The following is an 18,463-nucleotide window of genomic DNA, read 5'->3' on the forward strand; positions in this document are numbered from 1 at the left end:
AATTTATTTAGATTTTAGATATTTATTTATTTATTTGTCATTTTTAAATAAATACATATTAAAAACCTATATAAACTAGTTGATTTGGGATTTTTTTTTTTTTTTATTTAGATTATTTATAGGTGTTTAATTATTTGAAAAAAAACAAATATAAAAAAAAATCTAGAAAAACTAGTTGATTTATTTAGATTTAGTTTTTTTAGATTTATTTATTTTTAGATATTCATTTATTTAAAAAAAATAGATATATAAAAAAATAGATAAACTAGTTCATTTATATTTATGTATATATTTATTTATGTCGACATTTATTTATTTTGAATAAATATAAAACCAAAAACCTAGGTAATCTATTTATTTTTATTTTTTTTAAATATGTGTTTAATTTTAAATTAAATATAACAACCTAGATAAACTACTTTATTATTTATAGATATTTATTTATTAAAAAATCTAGATAAACTAGTTGTTATTAATGTATGTTTGTATTTGTCGATATTTATTTATTTTAAATAAATATAAAACCAAAAACCTAGGTAATATATTTGTATTTATTTATTTAAAGTTATCTATTTATTTATCTATTTTTAATTAAATATAACTACCTAGATAAACTACTTTATTAGTCTTATTAATTAATTAATTTATTTATTCAGATATTTATTTATTCATTTTTAGATATATATTTATTATTTAATTCTACACTGCTTAAGGTCAAATTGTAATTGTGTAATTTAAATCTTTTTTATCCCTTTTTTTTCATAACATCTCAGTTTGGATTAAGCTGCAATTAATTTAAGATTAAGACAAAGAAAAGGATGTTAGATCGCTCCTGCCTTTCCATCTTAGCTCAGTTAAACTTCATGAGTGGATGTAGTATACGTCAATTTATCGCCTGTAGAGCTTTGCTTTGGGTTCACAGGGTTACACAGACGCAAAAACAAGGAAAACCCCCTTGAGGGGACAGGTGGGGGGGAAAAAGAGAGTGTATCTCAGGGAGGTCCTTTATAGTGAGGTCTGTGCTTGAGTGGTTCCCATGCCAACAGTGAGTGGAGTGGTGTTTGGAGCATGCTCAGTGAGGAGCTGGCGGCTGTAACAATAGCTGAGAGAGCTAAAGCAGCTCACATGCTGTATCTCATCAGACTGGAATAGACCGCTGCGTGCGCACTGCTCATTCTGCTGACATGGTCTGCCTTCTCGTCTCCTACCTGTCGTTTCTGCATGAGAAAGAGGTATGTAACTCTAGATGGAGAGTGGGGAGGATTTTGACTAATTTTACAACTGGTTTATGCTTTTAAAAAGCTTTTTATTTTGTGCTTGTTGAATTGGATGATTTGTTAGGAATGAATGAAGGAACATGTTTTTGTGCCGGAATGTAATCTAGTGTATCCACCTTTTTTTTAAATTAATATTTCAGTAAACATATGCAGTTTATTTATGTGATTTCCCATGGTTTTTGAGTGAAATGCCACCCGAGGAGATTTCCATTTTCGAAAATGCAGAGCAGACTTGCTGAACAGTACAAGAGAGCAGTGTGAATATCATTTGCATACTTCTGCTTATGACATTGGACAGATCTGAAGCGGAGGATAGACCTCTGGAGGGAGAGAGAGAGAAGAGCTGAATACATTTATACTCGCTGCTCTGTCACACGATCCCTCTGTTGTGTGGAGTTGTCATGCCTCACTGACCCCTTGACGTGTCGTCGTGACGATGGGAGTAAGGGGTCAGGCTGTTTCGTTGTGACAACACCGGAATTCTAGTTTTGAGCCTGACCTGGTCTACCACCGTGCACCTTAACAATACACAGAGCACATGCTCGCTGGAGATGTAGCCATCTACCCTAATGAAATGCTTCGTTGATTTATTGTGTGTTGTTGTGTGGGCACTGAGCGCTATACAGAACTTGAGCCGGGATGCTCAACACCATCAGCTTAGTGTCTGGCGCACATGGGATAAAAATGGGCTAAGTTGCTCCTCAGCAAAAAGCCCTCAATATTTCATCTAGTCGGACAGTAGAGCGATAGAAAGAGAGAGGGTATCTCAGTGGACAGGAAATTGGAAAATAAATTGAAGTGACACTTGCAGGTTTGCATATCCATCAAGGGATCACGCCTTCTCTGTGGAGCTGAAAGGCTGGGTGGGCATCTGATAATCAGTTTGCTTTCTGACTAAAGGGTTTTCCCTGAGCTGTCTTGTAATTTAAAGAAGTAAAATAAAAACTCTGGCTTCATTTACTCTACCTCATGTTTTTTTGAAACCTGGGTCTGTGGAACTCAAAATGAGTTATTTATTTCAGTGTTTCCAAGCTTCTCTTTTCCAAACAAAGAACTTGAAAGGCTATCATGTGAGTTCGGAAGACTAGGAGTGTAGTAGACAAGTTCGATGAACCACTTTTCTGTTGTTGTTGTTGTTTTTTTTCTTTCTTTTTGGAGTTTGACAGCACCCGGTTACCACCCACAGTCGTTGTATGGAAAAGAACAGCTTCCTTTTGTGTTTTATGGAAAAAAATACAGGGTAACACTTTATTTTACGGTGCCCTTGATACAGAGTAATTACTTAATTAGGTACTTAGTAATAGACGTTGTAATAACATGTAACAAAGTTCAAGTTCAAGTTCCGTTTATTTATAGAGCACATTTACTACCGGCTGTCACCGACCAAAGTGCTGTACAATAATTACGATCAAATACACAATAAAACAATCAATGATCACTTGTAATCAATAAATACAAAAATCTAATTACATATTAAAAGCTGAATCAAACAGATGAGTTTTCAGAGCTGATTTAAACTCAGATAAAGAGGAAGCCATTTTAATTTGGATTGGGAGTTTGTTCCACAACGTGGGGCCCGCCACTTCAAACGCTCTATTGCCCCTGTTTTTCAAGCGGGTTCTGGGAATCTGAAGGAGGAATTTGTTTTCCGATCTAAGCCCTCGCTTAGGGGTATATAGGTGAAGTAGGTCCGACAGGTATAATGGTGCAAGATTATTTAGTGATTTGTAGACCAGTAATAGAATTTTATATTCAATTCTATGCTGAACCGGTAACCAATGTAGGGATCTCAGAAGGGGTGTAACATGCTCAAACTTTTTACATCCCTTCAGGAATCTCGCTGCTGCGTTTTGAACGACTTGTAGGCGTGAAATTTGAGTCTTAGCAACACCATAATATAGAGAGTTGCAGTAGTCCAGCCTCGATGTTATGAAGGCATGGACAGCGACCTCTAAAGAGGCGTTAGAGAGAAAAGATTTAATTTTAGAGAGAGAGCGTAGATAGAAAAAGCTAGAGCCCACTACAGAGGCAATTTGTCTGTCAAATTTCAGACTATTATCGATCATCACACCCAGATTACGCACTTGGGATGAAATACTCAGATTTGAGAACTCCAAATTTTGAGAGTTTTGTCTACTAGTTTCGGAGGGGCTAAAGACAATAACTTCCGTTTTATCTGAATTTAAAAAAAGGAAATTTTTTGAGAGCCATGATTTTACGTCGTCCAGACACGCGGATAAACAACTAAGAGCATGCTCATTTTCGGAGGTCAGAGGCAGATAGATTTGCATATCATCAGCGTAGCAGTGGAAAGAAACATTATGTTTCCTAAAGATAGATCCCAAGGGAAGCAGATAGAGAGAGAATAGAGTAGGTGCAAGAACAGACCCCTGCGGTACACCACAGGTTAGCTTGCGTGATGATGAATTAAAATTTCCTATTTTAACTGAAAAAGTTCTATTGGTTAAAAAAGATTTGAACCACTTTAAGACCATTCCTCCAAGCCCCACATAGGACTCCAAGCGAGAGATGAGAATTTCATGATCGACGGTGTCAAAGGCTGAAGACAGGTCTAGCATAACTAACATGACAGAATCTCCCGAGTCAGTAGCCATTAAAATGTCATTTAGAACTTTTACAAGGGCTGTTTCCGTACTATGCAGTGTTTTAAAACCTGATTGGAAGGTCTCATAGATGTAATTGTTAGTTAAAAACGATTGTAGTTGCAGAGAGACAATTTTTTCCATCACCTTAGAGATGAAAGGTAGAACAGAAACAGGCCGAAAGTTTGCTAAAATAGAAGGATCCAGTGTAGATTTCTTTAATACAGGGGTGACTGTGGCCATTTTTAAGCTCTCAGGGATAGCCCCTGCTTTCAGACAGTTATTAAGTAGAGATACAAGCCCTGATCCTACAGTATCAATTAATTGCTTTAAGTAGCGGGGGTGTATAATGTCATGGGGACTAGGGGAGATTTTTAACTTAGTAATTACTTCTTTAAGAGATTGCAGAGAGATGGAATTAAAAGTAGTCCAAGAGGCCAAAGGACTCTTTAGCAATGTCATTTCACCCTTGGTCACTTGTATTTGAGCTCTAAGATTGGTAATTTTGGTCCCAAAATAATTTAAAAAATCTTCGCATAATGCATTGGTCGCATTGTTAAAAATCTGTACAGAGGGATTAAGTACTGAGTCTATAACCGAAAAGAGAACTCTAGGAGTTTGATGGTGTTTTTCAATCAAGTTAGAAAAATAGAGAGACTTGGCTTTCTTAACAGCGTTCTGGTATATCAACAAACAGTTTTTAAGTATATTAAAAGATATGTGCAGTTTGTCCTTCTTCCATTTCCTTTCTGCTTTCCTACATGATTGTCTCAAGGCGCGAATGTCATGATCTATCCAAGGCTCTGATTTACGCTTCGGCTTTAGAGACCGATAAGGTGCAACATCGTTCAGTGTTTCCAACCATACAGTGTTTATAGATTCAAGATGCTGCTCAACATCTAAATCAGATAATAAAGACTCATGGGACAAAGAGAAAATATTTCCATTGTAGCGTTCAGTAAAAGCCTCGCAGAATCGAGGTGAGTACACACGGACCTGTTTAGTGTCAGAGACAGTTCTGCAAGGGATTGCGGGGAGAGACATTTTAAACATGATTGGAAAATGATCAGAAATCGGAGATTCAATCACTTCAGTATCAATTATAGACAGACCAAAAGATAGTATTAAGTCCAGCGTGTGGCCTTGATTGTGTGTAGGTTTTTTAACCCATTGTATCAAATTAAAAGAGTCAATTATATTCAAAAAGTCCGCCGCTAAATGTTTCGAAGCACAGTACATGTTAAACAAAATGTACTTAACATGTAACTAAGTTATGGAACAGCCTGTACTTACAGATTGTAATTACACACATGTAATAGGCAGCTACTGTTACACATGTGTAACAAGCCGAGTTGGATGAGGTTTATAGATACACATGAAGTACACTTAAGTACATTCTTGATACACTTTATTTTACGTAGCTCATCCCTGTGTAACATTATGTAATTACAATGTAATTAGGAAACGACTGCATGCATTTAAGCTGTGAACTAGTGAGTTAAATCAAAGTAAGGCAGAGATGGATAAGGTATGTATACACAAAGTACACTTAAGTACATTCTTGATACACTTTATTTTACGTAGCTTATACCTGTGTAATATTATGTAATTACAATGTAATTAGGAAACTACTGCATGCTAGAGTTCTCAACGGGCCTGAAAATTACAACCCGACCCGACCCGGCCCCTGGTTTTTAAAGCCCGGACCCGATGTAACCCGACACATCAACTTGAATTATCTGCCCGAACCCGCGTTTTTTTTTTTTTTTTTCATACACCTATTATCATGACCAGCAGACGGGAATTCAAATCAACCTTTAATGTTCACGCCTTTTAACAATACAAACAATAAACACTTTCCAGACCTCTGATTTTCCCACTCCTGTAGTAGCGACGGTGAATTCACCTGCGGCAAGTTTACTTTTCACCAACTCCATCTTCTCCAGGCTAAAGGCTTGCACGCAGCGGCGTCAGGTCTGCCCCCACCCCTCTCCATGATGCACGTTGCACGCAGCAGCCAGACTTTCTTTACGGTGAACAGCAGCGATGATTAATAAAAAAATGTTTGTTGTTGTTGTTTTTTTCACTGAGCGGAAAAGATTAAGCCCGAGGTCCGACCCGACCCGAGTCATTTGCTTATATTTCCGACCCGAACCCGGACCGAACCCGCGGGTCCCGTCGGGTTTGTCGGGCCGACCCGACCCGTTGAGAACTCTACTGCATGCATTTAAGTTGTGAACTAGTGAGTAAAATCAAACTAAGGCAGAGATGGATAAGGTATGTATACACAAAGTACACTTAAGTACATTCTTGATACACTTTATTTTACGTAGCTCATCCCTGTGTAATATTATGTAATTACAATGTAATTAGGAAACTACTGCATGCATTTAAGCTGTGAACTAGTGAGTTAAATCAAACTAAGGCAGATAAAGATAGGGTATGTATACACAAAGTACACTTAAGTACATTCTTGATACACTTTATTTTACGTAGCTTATCCCTGTATAATATTATGTAATTACAATGTAATTAGGAAACTACTGCATGCATTTAAGCTGTGAACTAGTGAGTTAAATCAAAGTAAGGCAGAGATGGATAAGGTATGTATACACAAAGTACACTTAAGTACATTCTTGATAAACTTTATTTTACGTAGCTTATACCTGTGTAATATTATGTAATTACAATGTAATTAGGAAACTACTGCATGCATTTATGCTGTGAACTAGTGAGTTAAATCAAACTAAGGCAGAGATGGATAAGGTATGTATACACAAAGTACACTTAAGTACATTCTTGATACACTTTATTTTACGTAGCTTATACCTGTGTAATATTTTGTAATTGCAATGTAATTAGGAAGCTAATGCATGTATTTAAGCTATGAACTAGTGGGTTAATTCAGATGGATACCATTTGTAGATACACAGGAAGTGCACTTTAGTACAATCTTGATACACTTTACTTTATGTTACATACAAGTAATGTGTATGTAATATGTAACAGACTCGGCTTGTTACACATGTGTAACAGTAGCTGCCTATTACATGTGCGTAATTACAATCTGTAAGTATAGGCTGTTCCATAACTTAGTTACATGTTAAGTACATTTTGTTACATGTTATTACTAAGTAATTAATTAAGTAATTACTCTGTATCAAGGGCACCGTAAAATAAAGTGTTACCAAATACAGTCACACTTTTGGAAAAGATGTGCAAGAATTGTGCTTTTAGGGGTACAACAGCTTGACTGAAATCTTCTACTCTCTGAGTATTTTGAATTAGTAATTACTTTGCAACCATTAAAAACGTGTGTTCTATCATATTAATGTGTGTAGAAATTCGAACGTACAATATTCTTCATGTTGTCACTGTCACATGACCTACCAGCTTCAGTTGCATTGCTTCACTGCCATTCAAAACTCCTCTCCCACGTGACCTCATGGGATATTATAGTGTCCATTTGATGGTAGATGCACAATTCAAAATCATCCTAGAAGTAGTAGGTCATCCGGGTACTTTTTGCGTACTGTTACTTAGAATTCAGACACAAATCTCTCTTTTTGCCTTTGTATAGTAAGGAAATATGCATATTCGGATACTGCCCTAGTCACTGCACTGTAAAAAATATGATCAATAAGTCAAGACAACATTTAACTGATAACACTTTACAATAAGGTTTCATTTGTTAACATTAACTAACATAAACTAACCATGAGCAATATATTTGTTACTGTATTAGTTAATCTGTTAACATTAGTTAATAAAAATACAGCTGTTCATTATTTGTTCATGTTAGTTCAGTGCATTAACCAATGTTAACAAATACAACTTTTGATTTAAATGTTGAAATGAATATTAATGAAGATTAATAAATGCTGTAGAAGTGCAGTTCATGTTAACTAATGTAGTTAACTAATGTTAACTACCTAAAATAACTCATTTTACAACTCCCCCAGAGTTAAACAGTTGAGTTTTACCGTTTTCGAATCCATTCAGCCGATCTCCGGGTCTGGCGGTACCACTTTTAGCATAGCTTAGCATAATGAATTGAACCGGACAAGACCATTAGCATCTCTCTCAAAAAAATGATCAAAGAGTTTCGATATTTTTCCTATTTAAAACTTGACTCTTCTGTAGTTACATCATGTACTAAGACCGATGGAAAATGAAAAGTTGCAATTTTCTAGGCTGATATGGCTAGGAACTATACTATCATTCCTGCGTAATAATCAAGAAACTTTGCTGCCGTACCATGAGTGCAGCAGGCGTAATGATATGACACAGCGCCTGAAAATAGTCGACCCTATAGTCTACCGAGCTGGGGACTATTTTCAGGCGCTGCCTGCGTCATATCATTACGCCTGCTGCACTCATGGTACGGCAGCAAAGTTTCTTGATTATTACGCAGGAATGAGAGTATAGTTCCAAGCCATATCAGCCTAGAAAATTGCAACTTTTCATTTTCCATCGGTCTTAGTACATGATGTAACTACAGAAGAGTCAAGTTTTAAATAGGAAAAATATCGAAACTCTTTGATCATTTTTTTGAGAGAGATGCTAATGGTCTTGTCCGGTTCAATTCATTATGCTAAGCTATGCTAAAAGTGGGACCCCCAGACCCGGAGATCGGCTGAATGGATTCGAAAACGGTAAAACTCAACTGTTCAACTCTGGGGGAGTTGTAAAATGAGCCTATTTCCAAAAAAAGTGGAGTATCCCTTTAAGTTATAAGATTCAAAAGTCAGTTTAATATAATTTAAGTTGAAATGACTTGTACAGCCAATTTGATTATAATTAAAAATTGAAGGCAGCAATTGACCTAGATCTTTGTACCTTATTTACCCCTAAAAGGTTCATAATTTTACCTTATGGGTACACATTACTATTAAGGTACTAAATACACCTTATAGATATAGATAAAGTACAAAGTTGTCCCTTTAAGGATATTGCCTCAGTGTTGTACCACTAAAAATGTTTCCACATTTTTTTCCCTGACAGTGCCGTTTTAGAATGGCTGTGAGTAAATGATGGCAGAATTCCTTCATTTCTCAGTGAACTCTCCCATAGAAATGAATCCATGTAAATCATTTGACTTGTAAGATACCCTTCATTTTTGTCTCAGACTGTCTGTAATCTGTTCCTAAATAGTTTGAGGCAAGGTTCACATTATGTCAATGCAGAATGCTAAGCATGTTTTTGGAGACATAAAAGGTCTGCTATGTGAACTGCCAGAGCTTGGTTTTGTTATCTGGAAGAGGAGACGGTTATGGTGCAAGTATGTGGGGCATTGGCATTGAACTGCCATTGTTCATGTGTGATGAATGTTTGGAATAATTATACTGCATCAGAGAATGCCAGTAAACCAGCAGTAAACCATCTCATTATGGAGTCGAATCAAAATGTGATTAGGTTCACATTATGGTTTTGTTTATATATTTGGTAACACTTTACAATAAGGTTCCATTTGTTAACTGCATTAGTTAACTTGAACTAACAATGACAAATACTTCTAAAGCATTTATTAATCTTACTTAATGTTAATTTCAACATTTACTAATATTATTTAATTGACCTGAGCTAACATGTACTATTAGGTGACTAATGTCACCTAATGGGAATTTTTTTTCAAGTGTTAATGTTTATCGTTCATAATTCATTAATAGTAATGTCAGTCATAAAAAAATGTTTTGTCCATGTTGGGTTATCTAAATAGAGGCTTTTGTAATCTTGCTGAACTGTATTCTGTTGCTGCATTTGTGGGCCACGGTCTCATTCAAATGAATCCACTTTGAAATGGAGATGATTCTGCCCAGTGTTCATCTTTCCCAGTTGGATTGGATATTTTCCTGTGAAAGTTGCACCAGCCTACTGTAAGCGGAGATGACAGCTGATCAATTGCTGTCCCCCTCCTGTTCTAATTCCTAATCCCCCTTTCTCCCCCCGTCTGTTCTATCCTGCTCTCACCTCATCACCCCCCGATGAAAGCCCATTACCGGCCAAGTGGCTCTGACGGAGATTGGGGCACCTTCACGTAGAGATCCGCTGCTTTGATCCCTTCTTCATTCACTAAGAACAACAAAGGAGCTGATGTGTGTGTGTGGGAGGGCCCCTAAAGACAGGGTTGTGTGGGTCTTGTGATGTTCTCCCAATGGATGGTGATTAGGGCTCATATGGAGCTGTTGAAATATGACAGCCACAGGCAGCTCCTGAGGACATCGAACAGCCCTGCTCTACTGAAAGAGAAGTGTGATGCTGTTCATCTCTATCATCCATTTAATGCCACAGCCCATAGTATAGATTGCTATATTGACTGAGTTATGTATGGCTGTGTTACCAATACTTATTGTCTGTCACTTTGAAAATTGTGTGTCATGTTTTATGTATAAATAATACAGTAAGCTAAGATCTATTGGACTAAAATCTCGGCTGACCTTGGCTGGCCCACTACCGTTCAAAAGTTTGGGGTCCGTAAGATATTTGTATTGAGAAAGGATTCATTAAACTGATCAAAAGATATTAAAGACCTTTGAATCGTTACAAAAAAAAGTGCTATTTCAAATAAATGCTGTCCTTTTGAACATTCTGTTCATCAAAGAAGTTTCCACAAAAATATTAAGCAGCACAACTCTTTTCAACATTGATTATAAGAAATGTTTCTTGAGCAGCAAATCATCATATTAGAATGATTTCTGAAGGGTCATGTGACACTGAAAATTCAGCTTTCCATCACAGGAATAAATTACATTTTAAAATATATTACATTTAAAATGAAATCATTATACTATTTTACAATATTACAGTCTTTACTGTATATTTGATCAAATAAATGCTGCCTTATTTAAACAGAAGAGACTTCTTTCAAAAACATCTTAATCCCCAAACTTTTGAAAGGTTGTGTACAAATGTAGATTTGGAGAAAGTAAGTTTTGTTTTTAAACTCAGTCACGAAAACATTATATTTGAAAAGCCAAAAGTTAGCTTTCTTCATTCTTCGTTGTTTTAGTAATCTATGAACCCTGTGGTGCAGGTTCTTGGATTTTTATTTGTATTTCCAGCCTGATCTCACGGCAATTCGTACGAATTCCACAAGGTGGCTAATTCGTACGACCTCACTCGTACGAATTAGTAAGATTTTTGCTAAATCGTACATATTTTACGAATTGCCCAATTCGTATGAATTCATACGAATGACCTACCCCTGACCCCGCCCCTAAACCTACCCATCACGTGGGTTTAGACAAATCGTACAAATTCGTACGAGTGAGGTCGTACGAATTAGCCACCTTTTTATCACTCGTATGAATTTGTACGAATTGGTCGTGAGATAGCGTTGGTATTTCTCTCACAGGGTAAAATGAATAGGGTAAAGATTTTAGCAAATAACAACTTATTTGGTTTATTCCCTAAAGCTATGGTCTGGACTGGTTAGAGCTTTGCTTCAGGATTGTGAAGTTCAGGACACTGTAATGAGAGAGAAATGAGAGCTATCAGTGATTCAATGATAGCATCATATTCTGTTTAGCCCATATCTCTTTCTCTCTCTGCCACAGGGCCATTTGCTTCTTACAGCAATCCTGCCTTATTACAAGCGCTGTTGCCTATCAGCGGAGCTCCAGGGATGTTCTCTCTCTCTACCTCTGTCTCCTCTCTTCACCGCTCATCTCTCATCGCTCGTGTCTCCTGCTCTCCACAGCTAACTCTTTTATCAGGCTGTCTGCTCTCACCTATCAATCACTTTTTCCTGTCCTGTCCTATCCCATCCCTCTTTGTCCTTGGCACAGTTTTCTCGTGTTATATTCACAGTATTTCACACTGAATCCATAGCACTCTCTCTTTCTCTCTGGTTGATAAGTGTGAAGTCTGCTGGTTCGTAGGCTGTTTTTGTTATTGTTACTGTTGCCAAAGCTGCTGGTGTCATTATCCAATGAAAACACAAACAGAGCCACACTTAGGATGAAGAGGGAAGAGCCCTGGGCTGACTAGATGACAACCGATGAGTCTATCTGCTTTTAAAAACAAAAAAATAAATGATTTACTCTGTTATATATATAACATACAGTAATTGTAATAGTTCTCGTATGAGTAAAATTGAGGTTTGTTGGTTCAGCTGTAGCCTAAATGTTCCACAAATCATTAAAGCCTTACAAAAGCACTGAGCTGGTATTATGGTGCATTGATGGCATCTGATGAATTTACTATGGTATTTTGGTATATGGATAGTTGACATAAATAATGTGGGATGTTCTGTGGTGTATAACAAGCTTTACTCAAAATGCATGTTTATTTTATGATCGCATGTTAAATTATATTTATAAATTCATTTGTCAGGCTGCAAGACTATTTAAAATGAACTAGTGATGTCAAAAGCTGATTAAAAATTAGGGTGATATGGCCAAAAAAAATTGTACTGTGGACGTCGTCTTCTCAGTTCTCGCGCATGCGTCGTGGCGCTCTTCTCACTTCAGAGGCCCACATGGAAGAAAATGAATAGCCGAATAAAGTCGTTGTTTTTGTTTTGCACACAAAAAGTATTCTCGTCATTTGATAAACTTAAGGTTGACCCACTGTAGTCACTTGGACTATTTTAACTTTTCTGGACCGGCAGAATGAAATTGCCTAGAAGCCTATGAAGGAGAGAGACAGCTCTCAGATTTCATCAAAAATAACTTAATTTCTGTTCCGAAGATGAACGAAAGTCTTACGGGGTTGGAACAACATGAGGGTGAGTAATTTTCATTTTTGGGTGAACTAACCCTTTAAGCGTTGACAAGTTCACCGTATTAGTTACATATACAGTAGCATTTAAAGTTTGCTGTTAGTACGATTTTTAAGAATTTTAAATAAATAATTAGAAATTAATTAATTTATCCATCAAGGGTGCATTAAAACGATCAAAAGAAACAGTATATAATTCTACAAAAGATTACTTTCAAATAAATGCTGTTCTTTTTTACTTTCTATTCATCAACAACTCATGAGAAAAAATGTATCATGGTTTCTTCAAAAATATTAGGCAGCACAACTTTTTCCATCATTGATATATAAAATGTTTCTTGAGCACCAGATCAGCATATTAGAATGATTTCTGAAGGTTCGCGTGACACTGAAAACTGGATTAATGACATAAATCCTAAAAAATATATTACAATAGAAAACATTTACTTTGAATTGTAATAATATTCCATAATATTACTGTTTACTGTATTTTTGATCAAATAAATGCAGCCTTGGAAAGCGTAAGACTTCTTCCAAAAGCATAAAAAAATCTGACCAACCCCAAACTTTTGAACAGTATAGGTTAAAGTTTCATGTATACAGTGACAGTTTAACATATAATCTTGATAATGAGTCCAAGGACACATTTTACGTCAACTATACTTGCATCGTGGTATTTACATGGTACTGTGTCCAAAATGTATGGTAGTACTTTAGAAATAAAAATTGGAACAGCAATTTTATTCAGATGTATTAATAAAAAGCATTTATGTATTGTCAGCCTGCTTCTGAGAAGGAGATTGGCATGTTTCCAATACTCAACTAATTTAGCAGAAATTAGTCATTTTTCCTTTATAGTTTGTATGATTTGGCAGCAATAGATAATTTTTCCTTTATTTTTCCCTGGCACACACTGTTTCTGAAGGCAGTACCGACTTCTGTTGACACTTTGCCCGTAACTACCGGCTTTATCTTTCAGAGCAGCGTATCATGTTCATGTGACTTATCTAATTGAGGAAAAAAAATCCTTGTGGGGAGCTGCAGTGCATTGATTCATCAGTCTGAAAGGCAATTATCATCTTGCTTCATTTCCCTCTGCTTTTCAAGGCAGAAATCAGCTAATGACCGTGTTTTATCACACAGGGCTTCAATGTATATTCATTTCATGGAAAAGATTTGTATCCTCACCCATGTCTCGCTATGCATTATGTAAGTAGTGGTCTGTCTTATTAGAATGAGGATATCTGTATGAAAGACTTAGCCTACTATTTTTTGCCCTCATATTCAGCATTTAATGCTTGGAAGACTTTGTGGTATGGAGGCAAATTTACTGATGAAATGGGTTACACTGGCTCGTCAATAAATACTATTTCTATAATACTCTACTTTTCTGGGTGATATTGTCACTAATGATATTGCATGTGGCAGCTTGGTCATTAATTAAACACATCCACCAACATGACGACCGGCAGACATTGATCCATGGCCAAATTGATGTGTGCGTCTCTTGGAAATGCAAGCTCTGTAAATTGCCTTTTGTTGTTGCTAGCTAGAATGACATGATCTGAGCTAGTAATTTGAGACAATGTCTATACTCTGACAGATATAATGATTTACAGCAAGATCGTCACATCTTTGTGCACCAATTAGTGATAGCATTAACTTCAGTACAGCTTTGTAATGTGTACCAATTACTAGTGCTTCAAACCTGCAGTCTTTTATCAAAGGGATACTCAGCTAAGAATAGTACTAGACTAATGTTTATGGAAAAACTTGTGCACTAACAATGCTTCTCTCACCTAATCTACCTAATGCATTATGCATCAGCTCAGTTAACACTTCACAAGCATAAAATATTCACTAAACAATTTTGAGCTACAGGAAAAGACACCCTATAGTTTATCTGTCAAGTTTTTTTTAAATCTTCATGATGTACAGTGTTCACCTTGGAGACCATGCATGATACATTTAATTACTACAGTATATGTGACAAACTGTTTTATTTCATTTGGCTTGACAGCAGACTTTGTTGCAGATATGGTAGACAGCAGACTTAGTTTGGTGCAACGTTGAATGCAATGAACTCATGGCAGAGTTGAATCCTAATTAACTAAGGTATGCTGGTACTTGAGTCTTCACCTCTCCTGAGTCTCACTCTAACATGTTTTGATGCCGTCTCCTCTTACTTTGAAGAGCCCGTAACCCAGCTCTGTCTCGGCTGCTCTTGTCAGAATGAGTGCGGTGCTCTGCTGACAGGTAATAGAAAAGCTCTTCAGTTCTGCATCTGATTATACAGCAGCTCGCTCTTACTGTAACTACCTCACCTCCATGACTACTTCACCTGCCTGAGAAACAGATGCTGAAGCAATGCTATGAAAGGTTATTCATGCTTTCAAGAGGTCCAAAAAAGTGTTTGGACACTTAAATTGTATGAATGTCATTCCACTATAGGTAAAAAGAAATTGAATAAGAATATATATATGAAGACTTCAGATGCAAAAGCCTCTAAGTGCCATCTGAAATTTTCTTCTAAAATGAGCTTTTTTTTTCAAGCTTGTATGTTTAAGTTCAGTAATTTCACTTTAATGACAGTTAATTGGTCATTTTCATTGCCATTAAAGTGAAATAACTGAACATAAACATACAAGCTTGATAAAAATGATCATTCTAGAAGAAAATTTCAGATGGCACTTAGAGGCTTTTGCATCTGAAGTCTTCATATATATATATATATATATATATATATATATATATATATATATATATATATATATATATATATATGATGTAGTATAACTTGTTTGAAGATGCCACATTTTATTTATACAATAAAACTGATTGTGTGTAACTTGATTGTGGGGTCATTTTACATGTTTTACAAATTGATAGAAAAGATATCTAGAGACTGTAATGATAACATTTACTCTCCCAAATCATATATTACAAGTTCATTCATTTTTTGGATTTACACTATAAACCCTAATACGGATAATTTGTCTGTAAAGATAGCCTTTAGTCCACTTACTGCAAGATATGGGAGATAAGCAGCCAATGATCAATAGCATGTGAACTTTCCTGATCTTTCCCGTATATTGGCTTTCTGCAGGATCAGATGGATTAGGAGAAACCGCCAGGTGCTAATCCGAGAATGGCTACTTAGCTCTAGCATGTTACCTACATTTACTGTGTAAACCATCACCATTTTAACTAAAGCTAATCTACATTCTGCACAGACATGCACATTCAACATTTTCTTTTTCCCTCCCAATGTACTCATATGACTCCCCTAGATAAGATCTCATGAATCTCCATCTGCGCTCCATGTTTTTCCACCTCCCTGAACCTAGAAACACCCCTGCTGTGCTATCACACAAACCTGCACATACAATCAATATGTGGCCTTTTAGTCTTTGATTCTCCATGGAGAAGCTTTCATAGATCAATGTTCAACCTTACTGCTCCAGTGGCTCGATGGAAAAGAATAAAAATATCACATTTGCAGGTGTAAGAAGCACCTGTAAATCACAGAGTTAGATGGATGTGGATACAGTTCTTCTTTTTTTCCTTTGTTTGTTGACTCAAGGGATTGACCTGGTGTAGGTGCCAAAAGTAGGTGATAATGAGGATAATTAGGTACAAAGGAGTTTAGTGTGTGTTTGTGATAGCTCTGTCTATCTGTACAGTATATCACATAACCTGATTTCGTCAAGTACAACATGTTCCTGGATCAACATCTTTATTGATCTTGGAACAACATTCCAATCAACCAATCAGATTTGAATGACAAATTTGCAGTTTATGTCAAGTTTAGTCTTACAATCAGGGTTAGGTGCTCCTACGTAAGTGTCTGATTTTAGGGATAACTTATGGGTAGGATTAGGTTGAGGGTTAGGGATATGGTTAGGATAAAATTTTCATACAGAAATGTTGTTCCAGGATAAACAAAATATGTTGACCCAGGAACGCATCTAACTCTGCAAAATCAGGACGTGCCTGTCCGTCTGTGTGTCTGTCTATGTATTCATACATTCATTCATCCATCCATCCATCCATCCATCCAAAACATTTGATTTTTTAAACGAACATGAATGAAAGTAATAATAGTTAGACAGATGTTGATTCAGTAACCATGAACTGACGAATTCAGTGAGTTAATTCAGACAAAAAAAACAAAAAAAACGGATATACTATACTTCGGAATAGTATACTACAGTAGCATTTTAGTCTATTACAGTATTTCTTCCAAAAATAATGAGAGTATTATGCTAGTGTGCTATTCTGAGTTCAGCCTTCATTAAAAGTACCGCTTATAACAATCATATGGTCATGAAAGTTTGCACACAGAATACTTATGCATGCATATCATGAGTACAACTTGGTAGAAATAATCTTTTTTTTGCCATTATTTCACTTACTTTTACTGATGTCCTGCTGCTCAGAATTATGTTACTCAGAGATGTGTTATTGAGCAGCTAGACCACATACTGACAGACATTCGTCAAACACCAAGAGCTCATGCGATTAGAAAGATGGAGTGGATGAGCAACTGAATGTGTTTATTGACCGAAGCCTGACTCCTCCATCCTGGTGGAGGTCGAGCAGTGTCTCCCTCAGTAATGAGGAATCATTGAAACTACATTCACTGAGATCCACTATCACAACTTGAAGTAATTCCAGAAGGTTTCTGGCTGATATTGAGGTGAGAGGAGATTGTGTAAGGCTCAACTCCACAACATGCCTTGAATTACAGAACCTTGAATCACAGGAGGTTGAAGTACATGTGATCTGAAATAATTCAGGAATGAATTTTGGAATACAGTTTGTTGTGTATGTTAATATGTTTATGAATATCATAATACTCTGAACAAATGAAGTATGGAAGCTTGTCTCCGGGAATTGCAATGTAATATCTTGCAATTCTGACCTTTTTTCTCAGATTTGTGAGATATAAACTCATAATTGCGGGAAAAAGTCAGAATTGTGAGATAAAAAGTTGCAAGCTTTCATAAGTAGGAAAGCCTTGTTAGGAGAAAAGTAATACAAATCTAGAAAGAAAAATAGGTCTTTCTTAGAAAGTGTGAAAATAAATAGGTATAAGGGAAACCACAATAATGACTTTGTTTTATCCCGAGTGTTTGACTTCACAAAATCTCCTCAATCAAAGCAAATGCTTTCTCTCAGAGAAAACAGAAACACAAGATCCATAGAAATACTGCAGGCAATTTTCATTCCAGAAATTGATCAGTATTATTTTGGGATGCCTGTATTGATGTCTTTTTCTCTTCTTTTGTAGCTTCCTGTACGTAAGGTCTCAGCTGTCTGGTGATGTGGATGGTCTGTCTACCTCTAACCCAAACCAAAAGGGATTCTGTTGGCTTAGAGCCTGTGAATGAGAGCCTAAAGCAAGCCGAGTAAAGGTTCACACACACAGAGTTGATAAAATGGGGTAAGTTTTTATAACTAACGTAAGAGACTAACATACTGCAATCCTCCAGGTCCAGTCATTCGGCAGAGTTCTGCAGATACATGTATGGCCTAACTGTACAATTTAAAATCAATCAGGTAACCTGATTAGTTTGTCACGAATCGGACTGATCCAGTCCTCAGGTTTGAGTGTTTTGAATCTCCTGTATTTTGGCTTTTGGCATCTGTATTTGGCAGATGGGAGCGTCTGTCTGTCTGTCACACACAGAGAGGACATAGTGGGCCCGGCGTGAGCTGATCCTGTGCCACATGCTCATTAAACAAGCTCCTTATGCTAATTGACTGTTTATTCACACGTCAGCAGTTTTCAAGCACAAGCGAAAGAAAACACTGGCAGTGCTATTGAGACAGTTAGTCTACTCGCCCACGAAGATAAAT

The 18,463-nt window shown here is 36.5% G+C and overlaps 1 protein-coding gene across 1 annotated transcript in view; it reads left to right on the forward strand.

Annotated features, from left to right (window-relative positions):
- Nucleotides 1-1,123: 1,123 nt before the first annotated feature.
- Nucleotides 1,124-18,463, forward strand: part of arhgef49 (Rho guanine nucleotide exchange factor 49) — a 34,252-nt gene continuing 16,912 nt past the window's right edge. Inside the window, exons 1-2 of the mRNA XM_084422016.1 lie at nt 1,124-1,232; nt 17,895-18,047. The gene's annotated coding sequence lies outside the window, so the exon portion shown is untranslated. The remainder of the gene's footprint in view (nt 1,233-17,894; nt 18,048-18,463) is intronic.

The sequence above is a fragment of the Rutilus rutilus genome (genome assembly GCF_951802725.1).
Source record: "Rutilus rutilus genome assembly, chromosome: 10".
NCBI lineage: Eukaryota > Metazoa > Chordata > Actinopteri > Cypriniformes > Leuciscidae > Rutilus > Rutilus rutilus.